Source organism: Equus przewalskii, chromosome 20, assembly GCF_037783145.1.
Source record: "Equus przewalskii isolate Varuska chromosome 20, EquPr2, whole genome shotgun sequence".
Classification (NCBI taxonomy): Eukaryota; Metazoa; Chordata; class Mammalia; order Perissodactyla; family Equidae; genus Equus; species Equus przewalskii.
The window spans coordinates 20819617-20836923 of NC_091850.1; positions in this window are offsets into that span (position 1 = coordinate 20819617).

Here is a 17307-nt window from a genome sequence, read left to right on the forward strand (position 1 = left end):
AATATTTCATTTGGATAATGGCTAAAAAACTCAACTGTCAAAATAAAGGAGAGATTAAAGCCATGATAATAACTTAGAAGATAGTGTGAGGCAAAAGTGTGAACTCAGGAAATGACTCAACACATTCGGTAACATAAAACTGTGGCCTCAATTCACTCTGACAGTTGTTGTGCTACCTGCCTGCTGCCCAAGTAAAGTAAGTTTATAAATAAAACACACAGGACGACATATGGTCAGATGCTTTCTGTGCGATGAGTGTGTTTCCTTACTGTCCTATCAGTCACACTGCACTATGGAAATTTTTATTATTCCTGCTCATCTACTTTCATGTGGTTTAAATGAAAAGAGCACTAAACTTTCAGCCAGAGACTTGAGTTCTATCTAGTTCAGGATTTGTCACCAACTTGTTACGTGATTTTGAACAAATGGCTTAATTTCTCTCTTTTTAAACCTCTTCTTTTGTAAAGTTCCCTGCTTTCTCTGAGGGGATGTATTGAGGATCAATGCATGGCGAGATGAAGGCAACATGGGTTAAAAGGTAAACATGTTTAACAGCAACTGGTGAATTACTTAAACAGGCACAACAACAAATTCGAGAGGAAGCTGGGCTGCGTGAGAAAGTTTGGCAAGCAGTTATGCCACGGAAAGCCTATCAAGATCTCCCATTTCTTCCTTGATCTACACGCCCTGAGCACCTGCATGCGGCTCGGGCAGTGCAAGGTGCTCAGGATATCCAAGTGAAAAACACTTTGCAGCCCTGAGAAGCAGACCTGAAGAGGTTTATTTTCCTCCAGTCCCTTTTGATATATGCTATCAGGGAAAAAACAAAACCAAAAAGGACGGCATGTTTGAAAAAAAACGACATACTGAGCTTCTAGAGAAAAGAATTCTGTGTAGACTAGAATGGGGCAGCCCAGAGAAGGAAAAAAGAGGTAAGAGTGTGTGAAAAGGTTTAGAAAACGCCGAAGTACTACAGAAAGGTAACGTGAGATTACACCTAAGAGAATCTGGGTCATTTTGCTTTTGTTGTGGAGTTGAACTTGCTTCATCTGGGTTATTGTCATTGTTCTTTTCAGGACTGTTTTTTGTGGGTTTGTTTAGGAGGAAGTATACATTGCTTTTATTTATCTACCTCCCCTCTACCCTGAGTGATGTTTATTAAGATAATATTTTAGAAAGATATATATTATTCACATTTTTAATGCTTCTATACAGGACCAAAAGCAAATATTATCATGATAATGGAGCATCTAACAAAATTGTTCTCCAGAGAGGGAGAAAGCATTAGAGAAAACACAGTGAAGGATTCTGCACTGTTCCCCAAGGACCCCAAACAGGCAAGTGCTATTACAGGGCGGGAGCATCCCAAGGTTGTGGCTGAGGAGTTAGTGGTGAGGAATGGCTTTTAAACTATAAGCAAATGAGAAGATAGAAGTGAAAGCCCTTTGCAAAGACAAGAGTATAGTGCAAATATAAAATATAACTATTAAAATGCATGATGAGTTGAGTTGTCATGAATAGGGTTCCAGTACTGAACCAGAAATCAGGAAACATGGGCCTCCATTTTCTCATCATTAAAATGGAGGAGCAGGATTTACAATCCCCAAGGGCCCCTTGTGGGGTCCATGGGTTGTTAGTAACTGGTCAGAACAAAATTGAGAGGGACACAATTGGGCCAGTTTCAAACCAATCAATAACATGGGAAACTAAAGAAATGAATTGACTACTTCTGCTCAAATGACTTTTGAGGAAAAAAGCCACATGACACTGCGTGGTGCGGTGAGTAGAGGCTCCAGAAATGAGACAGAAAACAAAGAAAATGGATTTCTGGTGATAGAGGTGGTATGAAAGAAGACAGGCTAGCATGGATGCAAATGGAACAATATACACAAGGAAAAGAACGACTAAATGATAGGTCTTTTTTAGGAAAGAAGTTTCGTCTAAGTCCAGCAGTGGAAAGGTAGAAAGAGGAAAAGAGTATATGGATAAATCAATAGAGAAAAAGGACCAAAGAAATAAGGTCACGAGGCCCAGAGGAATGGACCATAAGGCTTGGAAGAACTAGGAGCACAGGCGCAGGGCGGCAATGATAGGACCTGAGCCAAGGGGAAGAAGCAGAAAGAGGGAAATTGAAGGGAGTGGAGGGGAAAAAATTACTATTATTATTATTGTTCTTACCTCCATATTTTACATGCACCAAGATATTTTACATTTACTCCTTTAGAATGTAGCGCTTTCATTTGAGAGAAGAACATGAGAATTTCTGATGGACATACTCTTAAAAGAAATACAAAGTTATCTGAGGATAATTTCCCTGCACAGAGCAGTTATGCGAAGGAGACTTATTGCATCTCAGGGAAAAGACACTAGAACTAGAACTGAGTAAAGCAACTTTGGAGGCCAAACAGTAGTAATCAATATGAAAGAATCCAAGATGAAAGTCCACATTTTTGTATATTTATGCAAGCAATCTGGATTGTAATAACAAAAAAGAAAAGAAAAAATACAGAAAAGCAAGAAGCAAGTCAATAACAAATAATAGTGCATTTGAATAATACTGTGATGGCCATCCTGTATTTTCAGAAATGTGATCAAAACTGAGCTTCAAAACCGCCTTATGATGGAGAATGGCACCTTGCCTGATAATGTCAAAATTCGTTTCTCAAAACTTGAAAAACTGGCAGTAGCATATAAAGGATGAACAAATTCCATTGGTAATGGGAATATATTTAAAATATAGGACATACTTTTAAAAATATTTTAAAATGCTCTTATTGTACAACTAATATTTATTATAGTAAAAATTAGAAAATACTGAAAAAGAAAGATAAATCACCTATAAACTCACTACCTTTACTATGGAAATTTTCAAACACTTACAAAAGTAAAGAGAGCGTATGATGGATCCCCATGTACTTTCACCCATGTTCAACAATTATCAACTTTCTGCAAACCTTGTCACCTATTGTCCCGTCCCATCCCAGCACACACAGTTTTGGCAAAGTGGTACTGGAGTATTTTAAATCAAATTTTACCCATCATAACATTTTGCCAGAAAATGCTTCAGAGTTCATCTCTAAGAGATAGGCTTTAAAAACATAGCCACAATGCCATTATCACACATGATAACGTTAACAAGTATTCCTTAATATAATTTCCTTGATTTTCTCAAAAATGTGTTTTTAACAGGTTTTTTTTCTGAATGAAGATATCAACAAGGATTTTGTGACAAACCAAATTTTGAAGTCTATAATCACCTCTCCCTCCATCTATTTTTACAACATTTATTGTTGAAGAAATTATGTCCATGATTCTGAAGAATGTCTCACATTCTGGGTTTGGTTAATGGCTTCCTTGTGGTGTCCTTTGACTTATTCTGTTCCTCATTCCTTTACATTTTTGGAAAACTGGTAGTTAGATACAGACTTTGGTGTATAAATGTGCTGTATATACATTATTTTTATATAAGTAAGATATATTCACCCTAGTTTTTGTAACTTGCTTTTATACCTCATGTAGCTCCAGAGAGGAAACCATAGATCCTTTTTAACTTTAAAAATTCTGAAGAGGGGCCGGCCTCGTGGCACATGTTCTGTTTCGGCAGCCTGGAGTTTGCTGGTTCGGATCCTGGGTGCAGACATGGCACTGCTTGGCAAGCCATGCTGTGGCAGGCATCCCACATATAAAGTAGAGGAAGATGGGCAAGGATGTTAGCTCAGGGCCAGTCTTCCTCAACGAAAAGAGGAGGCTTGGCGGCGGATGTTAGCTCAGGGCTAATCTTCCTCAAACAAATCAATTAACTTGAAAAATTTTGAAGAACAATGAAATAACTTAAATTTGCAAAATTACAGAACGCAATTGAATGATCTAATAGAGAAAAACAAAAGACAGAAAGAGTGAAAATCAAAGAGTAAAGGAGCTTACTGGAGAAAAAAGGAAATACAAGGAAGGACAGAAGCACTACCTGGAAACAAGAAAATGCTATAGCTGTGATGGTCCTGTGGCAGGATTTGTTGCTCTGGCTGCCTAGCACACTGTTGATTGTTGTTCTAAAGCCTTTTCACATCCATTCCTGACATATGTCACTCCCGTTTTGTGAATTAAGTTAAATTCATAGCAGAACTGCAGAAGGAAGGTACATGAGATCCTGCTGCTCAGTTTCTCTGAGCTGTCCTGTTTTCAGACATTCTTGTGGCTAGGTATTCCGAATTTTCTTTAGCTTCTCAGGGATGCCTGAGTAACTTTTCAAAAACTTCTGTTTTCCCTTAAAGATAAATGGAGTTATGTGTGCATTTGTTTTTTGGCTCTGAAATTTTCCTCCTATGGATTGATCTCGCTAAAAGGGATAGGGGCAGCTCAGATTTGTGTGTCCATTTTTGTGGGATAGTGGGTGCACTAATGGTTGGGAGAAGGGTTCTTCTGTCCAAAAGAATTCAGGCGAACAGATCCACTGTTAAATTGTACTTATTTCCTTATGGCTATCATGTAGCATGTCTGATGCCAACATGTCATTCTGGCTTCTCCCCCAAGGGCTGTCCTCATTGTCACTCATTTCCTTGCCATTGGATGTCTTGCCGTTGCTTGCCATGTAGACCATTAAGCCACATTATGTGGAGGTCATCCTTGTTTATGTGTCACCATTCAGTAGTTGAGGGCTAGAGTGAGTTGACACAGACACATGGCTGCTAGAGCCTTTTACTTAAATTGAGAGTTGCATAACACTGACTTGGGAAAGCAGTTTGCTGACATCCTTACTGCAAGATAGGAAGCAAAAGCCCTACCACTCCATTAATCTCACTCCAGTCTCCATTGTGCAGCCTCTTACTTGGGGAAAAAACAGTAGTTAATTGGAAGGAACATTTGGCAACGCTGGAGTCACCGGGAATGTCCTACTAGAATTTGCCTTTATTCTAATGCCTTTTTATCCTTATTTGACATATTTTCTTTCTTTTTGTTATCTCCAGTCTTACACTAGAAACAAAAGATTCTTTACTAAGATAGCATACAAAGAAACACTTTTGCATGAAGCTACAGAATCAGGTGAGGATATTAGGTATGATCTTGACCACTCTCCCCTTTGTATCAGACAGAGGCTTTTGGTTGAAGACATTAGATACTGCCTCTGGTTAAATTAAGTAAATGTAGATATTTAAAAGGAAGGTATTGCTTCACTCACACAATAAGAGGAAACACAGGATAACCAAGCCCAGAAAAAAATAGAACTACGACAACTTCTGTTATCTCAGTCAGAATTCAGAGGCCAGTTTCTTTTGAGTGCCAATAACTCAACTTCAAGAGCACCATAGCATTCTATCAAGATTCAGATTCCCAAGAGAGATAGAATCTTGGTTTATTTACTACCCGTTAGTTAGGAAGGGGTGGGCCACCCTGATTTACAGTCTAAGAGTGGTGTGCCATTACTAAAAGGGAGAGGAAGGGCACCCAGGACTGCAGCAACTGATATCACCCTTCCTGTGACTAGAGCAGCCATAGAGAGAGAAGCTGAGCAGAATGAGGCAAGGGCATGAACTATATACACTGTTTATGGATTCTGTCTTTACACCTACAGCTTAACTGTGAGAAAAGGTAAATGATGAAAATAAGAATATGTACATAAAACCTGAGTCTTGTCATAGCAACTATAAAGACACATGAATAATAAAAGTACAAGAAGGGCTCAATATTTTAAGGGGATTATGTATTTTAAATAAAAATCCATAAGAGAAGATGCCAACAAAAAGTTGCTTAAAAAATGGATGAAGCGAAATCTTGCATTATCCTTTGAAAATGGTACTTCAAGAAATTAATAACCAGAAACCAGAAAAATGAAATATGAAGCATTAAAATGTATCATCAGAAAGCAGATCAATAAAACTAGAGTAGAAAGTTAGTTAAATTTAATGAAGTAGAGGAGAATTCTTATGTCATTTGTTGCTGAGAGAGGGCAGCCTCATTTGTTTTTTAACCTAAATGTCTTTCTCCACCCCAGATCTGACTTTATTATTTAATGTTGTTCAGGTCATTGTAAGAAGACATGTGTATTAGTTTTCTATTGCTTCTGGAACAAATGATCACAAACTCAGGGGCATGAAACATGTAAATTTATTATCTTACAGTTCTGTAGATCAGAAGTCTGATAAGGATCTTCCTGGACTAAAATCAAGGCGTTAGCAGTGCTGCATTCCTTTTCTGTGGGCTGGAAAGGAGGAGCCTTTTCCAGCTTGTAGAGGCCACATCCATTCCTTGGCTCATGGCTCCCTCCCTCCATCTTCAAAGCTAGTCAAGTCCTTCTAATGATTCATCTCTCTGACCTTCTTCTATTATCACATCCTTCTCAGACTGAAGCGGAGAAAGGTTCTCTGCTTTTAAGGACTCATTTGATCAGACTAGGGCATCAGGATAATTTTATTATTTTAAGGTCAGCTCATTAGCAACCTTAATTCCATTTGCAACCTTAATCTCCTTTTGCCATGTACATGACATATTCACAGGTCCCAGAGACTAGGTGTGGACATCTTTGGGAGGCCATTATTCTGCATACCACAACATAGGACAGGAATAGAAAGTACAACTTTTTAAGAAGCTGGTGTATATCATCGTTAATATTTTTAGATAATAATATGATCACCTAGAAAACTTAGGGAAATTTGTAAACACTAATAAAATTAATAATAATTGAATAAAGTGGTCAAAAACTAACAATACAAATGTGAAAATATATGTGAATTAAAAAAACAGGAAATATTAATACTTTGACCTAATAGGAGTATGAAGAATATGATGGTAGTATATAAAAGTTTTACACTTTCCAAATTTTTCTATCATGAGTATTATCTTTATTAAAGAAAAATAATGAACTTTGTATTTAAAATAATAAAAATATTAGGTACATATCTTTTAGAAAGGAACTTTACTGAGGAACAAAATAATAGTTGAAAAAGAAAACAAGCTACTAAGTCCTGAGACTAAAAATTCAATCATCTCAAAATTAATTTAGAACTTTAATGTCATTTTTGATAGTTATGATAGGAAACATTTGTAATGTAATTTTCTTTTGTAACTGAACCAAGTTTTAACAAAATGTATTTGGTATGATAAATAGTCTAAACAATTTAGACCATTTTGGAAAAAGAAGAGGATGATGGGAGTGATTTTTCTATCAGATATACAACCTATTTTGAAGCTGCAATGCATAAATCTGAAATAGAAGTATATACAAGCAAACTATGGAACAGCATAGTAGCTATGTCAGAAATAGGCCATACCTGAAACACCCATCTGAATCAAATGATATTGGTATATATAGAATTTGAGACCTATTTGAAAAGTGAAGGCAAATAAATATTTGTATTGAGTACTTGCCAAAGAGATCCAAGGTTTGATAAAGAAGAGAAGCCCCAGAGTTCATTCAACTTGCTAAAAAATTAAACACAGGATGGAAATTTATTTCTTCTTAGCCAACCTGTCATGCCTTTCAGAAAAGTTATGTCTCCATTATTGAAAGAAATTTTTATTATCGAAAGTTGTCAGCTTTGGATGAAGTCGTGAAGCCTCAGATCCTGACTTCATTATGTCTCAAAGGATTTTGATTTTTTAAAAGACATTTTCTCTTGTAATTTATATACTACCATAAAAAAACTTCTGGCACTTGAGAAATCTTATTTAAAAACTCCAAATATCCAAGGAATCATTCAAACTCTCCAACTTCTATTTGACATCTGTTAAAACTCAACCAGCCAAAGTCGACCAAGCTCAAGCCTGTAGTCTGACAAAAATCAATATTTATCGACTTGCAAGCAAGGGAGCACACTCCAGGGGAACTGTGGATGGTGTGATCCGTATGGGGAGAGGTCCCCATGTTTGGTGATGTTGGGTTCCTGCTGAAGGATTCTGAGGAAGCTCTGAGGGAAGGGGGACCAGTGCCGGTTGGATGCTGTTTCTGCAGCGGGATTAGGAGAGGCAGGGATTAACTAGGGACTGGGCTCTGTCATGAGGCAAGAGTGTTTTAGTAATTGGGTATCCCCAGTAATAAATGGGTGGAGATGGCAAAGTGACTCTGGGGGCCTTATTGGTAACGATGCTGTGGTCGCACAAAGAGGGGAGATGCTGCTGCATGGCCTTGGAAGAAACAACGTTTCCTGTTAACTTCGCAGGTGGCCTTGTCTGTGCCTGTCCTCCCAGGCTGATTAACAGCAGGGCTGCTCTTTTCTTTTTCAGTCCAAGCTGATTTTCAGTCCCAGATGGTTTGACTCTTTCACATCTACAGAACCAACTCCAGTTTAATTCTCTTGTTTGTTATAGCTTCTGAAAATAGCTGTATTTGTTGATAACCAACTGTATTTTAACAGTTCAATGGAAAAATAGTGTGAATTTGCTTGGTTGTTATTCAAAATTATGAAGACATGGATTAACGACTAAGAAAATTCAGTGTCAGGCTGCTTTAGAGTTTGGTTTTGAGCTTCAACATAAAGGAGAGAGAAAATGAAAACGTTGGGGACAAATTCTAACAGTTGATCAGATATGCAGCCAGGGTATTTGCCTGAGTCAGAGCTGGGCCATGGGTGGGACTGGGAGAGGAGGAACCCTCAACAAGGGTGAGAATTGAGCAACTAATATCATGTCCTTCCTTCATTTCCTTCTTTGAACAGCTCTTTGTTGGACCAACACTAAGATTTGTCACCCTTTTCCAAATGCTTCCTCTAATGTCTTTCCTTTCTTTAGTCTTAAGAACTTTTGGAAAGGGGGCACTCCAAGTGAGTAGTAGGCTCAGAGGAAGTGATTAATTCTCCAGTTTCATTCTGCGTCCTCTCCCATCTTTTCAACCTGGCGCCCCTCCCAACCCTCCATCCCTCCCTCTTATCTGCTCCGAGCTTCATTTCTGCTTATTCCTCCATCCCCTCACCCCACATGAGGGAAAGACTGATTGGAAAATAAATGCACACTAAGAAATTCCAAGGGGCCGGCCCCATGGCTGAGTGGTTAAGTTCAGGCGCTCTGCTTGGGTGGCCCAGGGTTCGGATCCTGGGCGCGGACATGGCACCGCTCATTAGGCCATGTTGAGGCTGCATCCCACATGCCTTAACTAGAAGGACCCACAACTAAAATATACAACTATGTACTAGGGGGCTTTGGGAAGAAAAAAGCAGGAAAAAAAAAAAAGATTGGCAAGAGTTGTTAGCTCTGGTGCCAATCTTTCTTTTTTTAAAAAAAAGAAATTTCAAGGATGATTCTACCATATAAGACAGTAATGGTTGGATTTGTGGATGAGAATCTTTAAGGGGCTGCTGAAATTGGAACTAGGACAATGCAGAATCGGCATGTGAAAGTATTTACAATACTATTAGAGGAAGTCAACATAAAACTCCTAGGTAAGGGGAAAAGTATTTGCCCAAGAAGGGGGTATAGAGAAAAGGAAAGCAATCTCTAAATGAGCCTAAACTAAAATTAAGGGAAAGAAAATTGGGATGGAAAAGAGTGGACTCACTATATTGACAAAGAATCTTACTAAATGTAAAGGGAAAGAACTAGAATTGCCCTCTGGGAAATATGGGCTTTCCGGGATATCAGCTGTGTACAAGGTCTGGTAGGCAAATGATGCTGAAATGTGAACTACACGCTAGAAAATAGAATGGAAAAGGCAGTGAAGGGAGAACAATGACAATTTGAGTATACAGTCTTCAAAACTTTTTGTTATATAATATTTGTGGAGGTTCTGTTGGTTGGGTGATGAGAAGAAAATAATGAAAGTTGAATTAAATCAGTGATGAAAGATGTGCAATCATGTTGTGTGTCTTTGTTAGACGTTATTAATATTTGTGATTTTAAAAGGGAAATCCTTATTTCTTACTGTGAAATAAACATTTACAAGTTTTGTTTTTCTGTTGTGGGGAGGGGCAGGAAAAGAGTAGGATTGACTGACTTAAGTGGTAAAAAACCTTGACCAAGCATCTGTTGCAGTGGGGATCCAGGGACCTCGCCTTTTCAAGTTTGGATAAACACAATTTGACAACGATGTTAAAGAAATAAGAAGGGTGTTAACTAATTTGTGACTTATATGCCTATAGATAACATACTGAATCCAAGAAAAAATAAAGCTGAAACATTCTGGTTCAATTTACCCATCTACAAGATATTTTTCTTTAACATCAAAGGAATGTAATTAAAATCAAGGAATTATAGAGAAGAGTGTTAAGACATGAAAAAGAAAATATTTTTTAAGTACTTGAAATAGAGTATGAAGAAATATTATTTGATTGTCATAAAGTACAAATGTCTACACTAAACAGAAGGGAAAAATTTAACTAAACTTTTCTGACATAAATGGGAAAAACCTTTTTTTCTTTAGAGATTTGAAAATTAAATACAAACAACCTGATATTTGAAAAAGTGATTGACAAGAGTTAGTCTGTATAAAATTAGGCATTTGAGATTGCTAATATTGAATTACATTTGACTCATGAAAATGGTAATTTCATGTGATTCAAATTATACATAATTTATAAGTATTGAGTGCTAACTGCATACAGAATAATGTGCAATTTTGCCTTTAAGGAGGAAAAGTTTTCATTGATTTTTATAGTCACTCATCCAAAGTTAATCGTGAGTAAAATAATATAGCATCTACTAGTTTCATAAATGTTGAAGGAAAACAGAACAAAGGAGTAAGCAGGGCAGGAATTAAATGGAACACAATTCTTCTGGATGGCTTTGGCACAGATTTTCCCTTGTGTATTACCATTTTCTTATTTGCGACAGAAGCCTTAGGTATTCATAAGACGTTTTACAACCTTCCTGGTTTGTTATAAGATTAACCTCTTTGTTAGTAAGTAGTTTCCTATATGAAATTTTAATATTAATAATCTCTTTGGAAAACATGTCTCTGAAAAATTATTTTGAGAATAAAGACATTCTGTATATAAATATCTGAAATGAGCAGTTATAGTGGCATCTCGGGGGAAGTTTGAGATCTTTTTCTCTAGAGCAGCCGAACAGCCTTTCAGCAGCCTGTCCCAGGGGCTGTACTGAGGAGCTGAAATTTCCCTGGAGGATGTAATAAGGATAAAGACTGACTTTTTATGTTGGCTCAAGGAGCAACCAAAGTTCCTCCTGGAGTTTTGAGAACTCAACTTAAATGAAAAGTCAGCCATTTCTGCTCTGAACAATGCTTGAGCTGCGAAAGGGAGAATAAGTAGGTTTCAGCAGGACGAAAACATTGTAAATGAAACAAAATGAAAAATGCTTTCTCCTCCTCTGCCCCCCAAATTTTCATTGTCATCACAAATGTCTTTCTTTCCATTTCTTTTTAAAAAAGAATTTCTTTCTTGTTTTCATTGTGTTCATATCATTAAATGTGCCGCAATGAGAATATTTTTCCTCATTTTTAGTTTCCAAACTCCATTCTTTCGCATAAGTTGGCAAAAAATAGAAGAACATGGGCCAGTTTATCATTCATAAATAATCACAGTGATAAAAATCATTTTTTGCTTGAATCGTACTTTGTAGTTTTTCCCACACTTAGGCTGTATGCTTGTCTCACTTCACGAAATCCTTAGAGGCATGTATTGCACTTAATCTTATATCCTTTTCACCTGTGAGGAAACTGAGCCACAGGTTGGTGAACAATGTGTTCAAAATAAAGAGCACTGTTATAATGGGTAAGTCTCCTGGTGCCTAGTCTTGAGTTTGGAACCACAGGAGGTCCCATGATGCGCCTTCTGTGCCTGGGACCCGTGTGGAAGGGATTCAGCTAGAAATTCTGGACCCTTTATTAATAAATCTGAAAAGACTATCTTTACCCTGCAAAATTCAGGAGCCATACGAGTGACAGAGTGAGAAGATGCACAATTAACATGTGCCGACTTTGCTCTTCTCCCTACAGCCTTCTGGGCAAACCAGAGAAACACAAGTCATCCATCTTCAATCAATGAAAAAATTGATTTTGAGCAAGAGGTACTTCCTACAGGCTTAGGGGATTTAGCTGAAATGGGGACTATAAATGCAGTGTCTGGTATCCGAGGAAATACCCTTGGTTGAATTATGTCTTCCAATTCTGTGAATTCCAAATTTGTCTCTTGGGAGTCCTCTGGCTTCCAGGCCTCCAAACCTTGCTAGGGCTTCCTCTGGCTAAACTGATGCCCTAGGGTTGTTTTGCTGCTGCTGTTTTTCCAAGGAAAAGAGAAGCGACATTTTCAAAGCCATATGTGATCTAAAGTAGCAATTCTCAATCTTGACATTTAAAAATAAACACGTAGCATGGTCCCATCCCAGAGATCCTGATTTAATTGAGCCTAAGCAACAACATTTTGTAAAGCCCTCAAGAGGTTCTAATGTGTAGCTAGGGCTGAGAATCACTGTCCCCAGGAAAATATAATAGACGTATTTTAGCAAAACTCCAAAGAAAAGATTGGAGGCTAATACAATATCATATGCGTTTAAAACTTTAAAAGAACACAGATTAAGAAAACATACACATTGAGGAAATGCCAATTTTGAAAAGGGATTCAGAGTTCTGATGTGATTATTAATGCACAGGGGTTTTTAACTGGGTGGACTCAACTCTTTTCTTCAGGGAAGCCAGAAAGAGACAACCTTTATAAATTGTGCTCTGATAGAAGGGAGAAGCTTTGACCCAGTCAAGATAGGTAAGAGGCATAAAGGAACCTTCGAAGGGGCAGAAGTGGGAGAGAAAAATCTACGAGAAAAGGTAAAGTTCAGGTTTTGAAAATCTGCATTAGACCAAAAATATGAACTAAGGGGTTGGAGATGTGAGATGGAAATGGGACCTGTGGTGAGAGCCTCGTAGCTCAAGATAAAGGTATTGTTATAATTACTGCACCATATTTCTTAATATTTCAGGGTACAGTTTTCGCAAGATGAAATAGTGACTCTTACCTCTTTCCTGTCTTAGAAAAGGAAAAGCAGAAGTCATTATTAATTTAATTGCTTTTTCCTAGACAGCTTGCAATACTTGGCAGCAGGGTTTAGTATGAATAACACTGGGACTCAGACTTGGAATTATACCCTGACTCAGGCCATTTATTGTAATGAGAAAGATCTTGAAATATTGAACTGCGTACATCTCTTTCTTGCGTCCACCTCCTGAGCATACCCTTGGTAAGTAGAAGCATCTACATGGCCTTAGAACAGTAAGAGAGCAGAGAGGTAAAGAGAAAAAACATCTAACTTAAAAATATTTTTTGCTTTCAATCTAGACTTTTGAGAATAAAAAGAGAAGGCTGTCAGAGGAGTATAGCACAAGATACCTGCCATAACTGTTTCTCTCTACCCCAGGGGATGTCACATGAAGGTGGCCAGGCTTGAGGAGGACAAGTAGGGAAGGGAAAGAGTGGAGATCTCCCTGTGGGAGTTCTGGGGAGAGGAAGTCTTATGGACAGACAGTGGTTCACCTGCCATGAAAGAGAGAGGCTTGGAAGAGCTTTTAAGAAGATTTGCTTGGACCCTCCACAGAGATTCTGGTGGGAATTGCCAGTGAGGCCTGGGTGTGTGTGCATACATTTTGAAAGCCCTCCAGATGGTTTGGACATGCAATCAGTGTCATGTAAAACAGGTTGGCTGGCTGAGAGTAGACACTCAATAAACGTTGGCTCCTTGCTTTCCACCTTTTCATGACTTTCATCGTTAGCCTCATGCTCTCATCAAGTCAAATCTACATTGCTGCAAAAACGTCCACACTGGTTTCCAAAATTTTAATTTAATGTAAAGCCCCACATCTCTCAAGTTTAATATTTTCAACAAACTCATACCAACATGCCCATTCTACCATCACACCTTCTTCAACTTCTCTGCGTTAGGTCAATTTAGCTACATGAAATTGACCATAATAGACAATGTCTCTTGTTTATTCAATTAATAGGTTTCATCACTTTAGAACTATCTTGTGCCAGCTGCTTTGCATATGTAATCTCATCAATCCTCAAAGCACCCACAGGGAGTAGGCTAGTAATGTTATTTTATCAGTTTATGTTTGTAAGTTTTTAAAAGACGTGAGTGAGCCTTGGGCCTTTTGGAGCCGTGTTTCTCAAAGTGTGGACTGGGGCCACAACATCAGTACCATTCCTAGAACTGCAGAATTTCAGGCTCCACCCCAGCCCGGCTGGGTTTGAAAGTCAGAAGGGGCAGTTTAACAATATCCCGGGGAGCTTCATTCACATATCACAGTTTAAGAAGTATTGCAAGTTTCAGTGCTTAGCTAGTTTAGCAAACACTGTATGCTCAGCTGTCTGTTGATTGAAGACAAGTAGTATTCATGCTGGAAGGAAGGGGCCAGTGGTCCCCTGTAGTATGTAAATGAAAAATATTCATAATGTATATTTACTTTCTGTGATGAAAAACCACAGTGTATTCTATTTATTGTATCATCCCATTAAACAGTAACAACAACAACAACAAAACCACTAGCTTACTTCACTGACCTGTGGTCTGGACAAACTACTTGAAGATCCATTAGATGAAGTGTGAGGAAATTTCCAGGCAAAGGATCGCTACACTGGATTAGTTTCACAACTGCTGTATTAAGGACAGTCATTGAAATCTACCATTATAACCTTTTAAAGGAAACCCAAGGGGAAAGCTTCCTAGCAATCAAGCCCCAGTCTTATTTGGAGACTGTACTGAAAAACACATTTGATTAGTGAATTTTGCTCTTTCATTCACCTCATTAAGCACTAATTTCAATCTCACACCAAAAATGCTTAGTATAGCTTTAAATTTGACCTTGAGAGCCATATGTGTTTGATAATAATAAAGGTTCTTTCTTCACTTACTTATGTCTATAGCATTTAAAAAATATATAATAAAAGCCAAAATCTTTGATTCCAAAAATTAACTGCAGGCTATAGTGTTTTGATATCCTGTTTTAAGATATCCAAAGAATAGATGCCTTTTCCGAGTTTGACTACAAATAGGCACTCAACCAAATACCACTAAAATAAATATCTCAGAAGAATTTCTATGCACATTATTATCTAACATAATAATTAACTACTGTTCTTAAATTAACTATAAAAATTATTATTATTATTTAGATTAACCATCTATTATGGCTTAAATATTTGTGTCATGCCATCCCACCCCCCCATTCAAATGCCCTAACCCCCAGTGTGGCGGTATTGGAGATGAGACCTCTAAGGAAGTAATTAAGGTGATGAGGTCATAAAAGCGGGGCCCTTATAAGATAGGATTAGTGTCCTTCTAAGAAGAGACACCAGAGAGCTTGTTCTCTCTCTCTCTGCCGTGTGAGGACACAGTGAGAAAGTGGCCGTCTGCAAACCAAGAGGAGAGTTTTCACCAGAAACTGACCCTGCCAAACCTTGATCTGGGACTTCCAGCATCCAAAACTGTGAAAAAGCAAATTTCTCTTGTTTAAGCCCCTCAGTCTACGGTCTTTTGTTATGGCAGTCTAAGTAGACCCGTTACCAATTTTCCCTTCTGCTAACATCATAAAGAGAATGGAGTTAACTGTGGGTAATGTCACTTATGGGGAGCTCTAACTTTTAGCAAATATGTGAATCCAAACTGCTCTTCAGATTGTTGAAGAAATTTCCCAGAGTTCCCACGAGTGGCCAGGTACTTGAGAGGAACATATTTCAGAGTCGCGATTATTGAGTATACAATTTTTAACATTTACTTATCTAGTTTCACGTCTTACGGAAGACTAAAAACTAAAACTATGAAAAATACTAGAATTTTGGTAAATTTGGGCACCTCAGTGCTGTAGAAGTTGGCAGACTTCTATTTAGGAGGAAGAGACATAAAGTTTAAAACATAGTCCAAGTACGTTACTTCAATAGTGGATGTTTGTCAAAAGACGTCAAGGCTATTTGAGTGCACATAGATCACCTTTGGTTTAAAGAGGCAAAAATGAGATGTCTTTAGTAACGATCCCATCTAACATTACAAAAACTCCGTAAGGGCAGGGACCATATTCTCTGTGGTATCACAGGGTTAGCCCAGTGCCTGCCAAACACAGTAGGCTTCTGTAGAATTTATACTCATGGAATGAATAATGAAATAAACACAGTGATGCCTCTTGGAGCTGTAAGCCTTAGTTATCTAGAAAATTTACTTACGCACCATGAAAATCTCAGTTCCTGTCTCTTTAATTGTATTTCTAAAGGAGCAGTTTATTTTTGGAATATCAACACTGAAACATTTTGTCAATGGTTTGTATGCTATTATCTCTTTGTATTTTCTTTATTGAGTGCACACAGTACAAAAGCACACAGAAGAAAATTCTAAAGTGTTCTTTCCATAAAGTTCTCTAACTATCCAGTGCTTTCTCTTGTGGCAAACACAAGTCCTTGTTTCTTTTTCATCCCTTCCTAACTACTATTAAATGCAAGCAAAATTTAATTTTATTCAATTCAGTATTGTTTAAGGGATGTTGCCTGAAAAAGCAGGTGTTCTTTTTTATAAGGTAAATTTGCTGTAATTAGAATAATTTGCATCCCACGGATGAAATGCTGTCCAAAATTCAATGATCCAGAAGTGTTCTTTGAACATTAAAGTAAAAATGGGTATTGTTGTTCTTTGTTACTCCCTGATAAGATTGAACTTGGCAGGGGCAGAGTCTGGGATAATGCCAAGTTTATTCCCAGAGTTTGCAATCAGAGAGCAGACTGCAATAGAAACCATGGAGGCAGCATCGTGACTGATTATCGGCCCACTGTTGGGCATTTACCAGGGACTGGAGAAAAGGAAGGGCACTAACGTTTATTAATCAGTAACAATCAATATAATGTGATAAAAGGACTCCCAGACCCTCACTCAACACACCTGAGATAGTTCCCTAACTTTCTTTCTAAAGAGTTGCTTTCCCTTGGAAAATTGCCTTAGCTTCTCTGGGAAATATGTCCTTACCCATAAAATAAACTTTCAAAGATCTTTTGCAAAACTAATAGTCAATAATCCTCAGAAGGTTAGCCATAGTTTGTCTTAACTATTACAAAGTCTCTTCATTGACTTTAATGTATCATAGAACATGACATCTTACTCTTGTGGTTGGACAAAGGAGCAAGGAGGTTTTGAACTGATGTTGAATATGAGCACAATTACGAACTTACAGCCGGCTTGAGCTGGAGGATGTCGTCGGCATCCCCTGCCTCCGGTTAACTCCAAAGAATTTAGGATTTCTGGTTTTAAACTTTTAAGATTTCTGAATCTAGGTTTTCACCAGATCAGCCTGATTTGATGTGTGCATACTATTTTTTTTGGCCTGAAAAAGTTTGTTATACTTTGTGTGACTCTGAGTGTGTATCTGCATGCGTAGACTTTTTGCCACGGTCAACA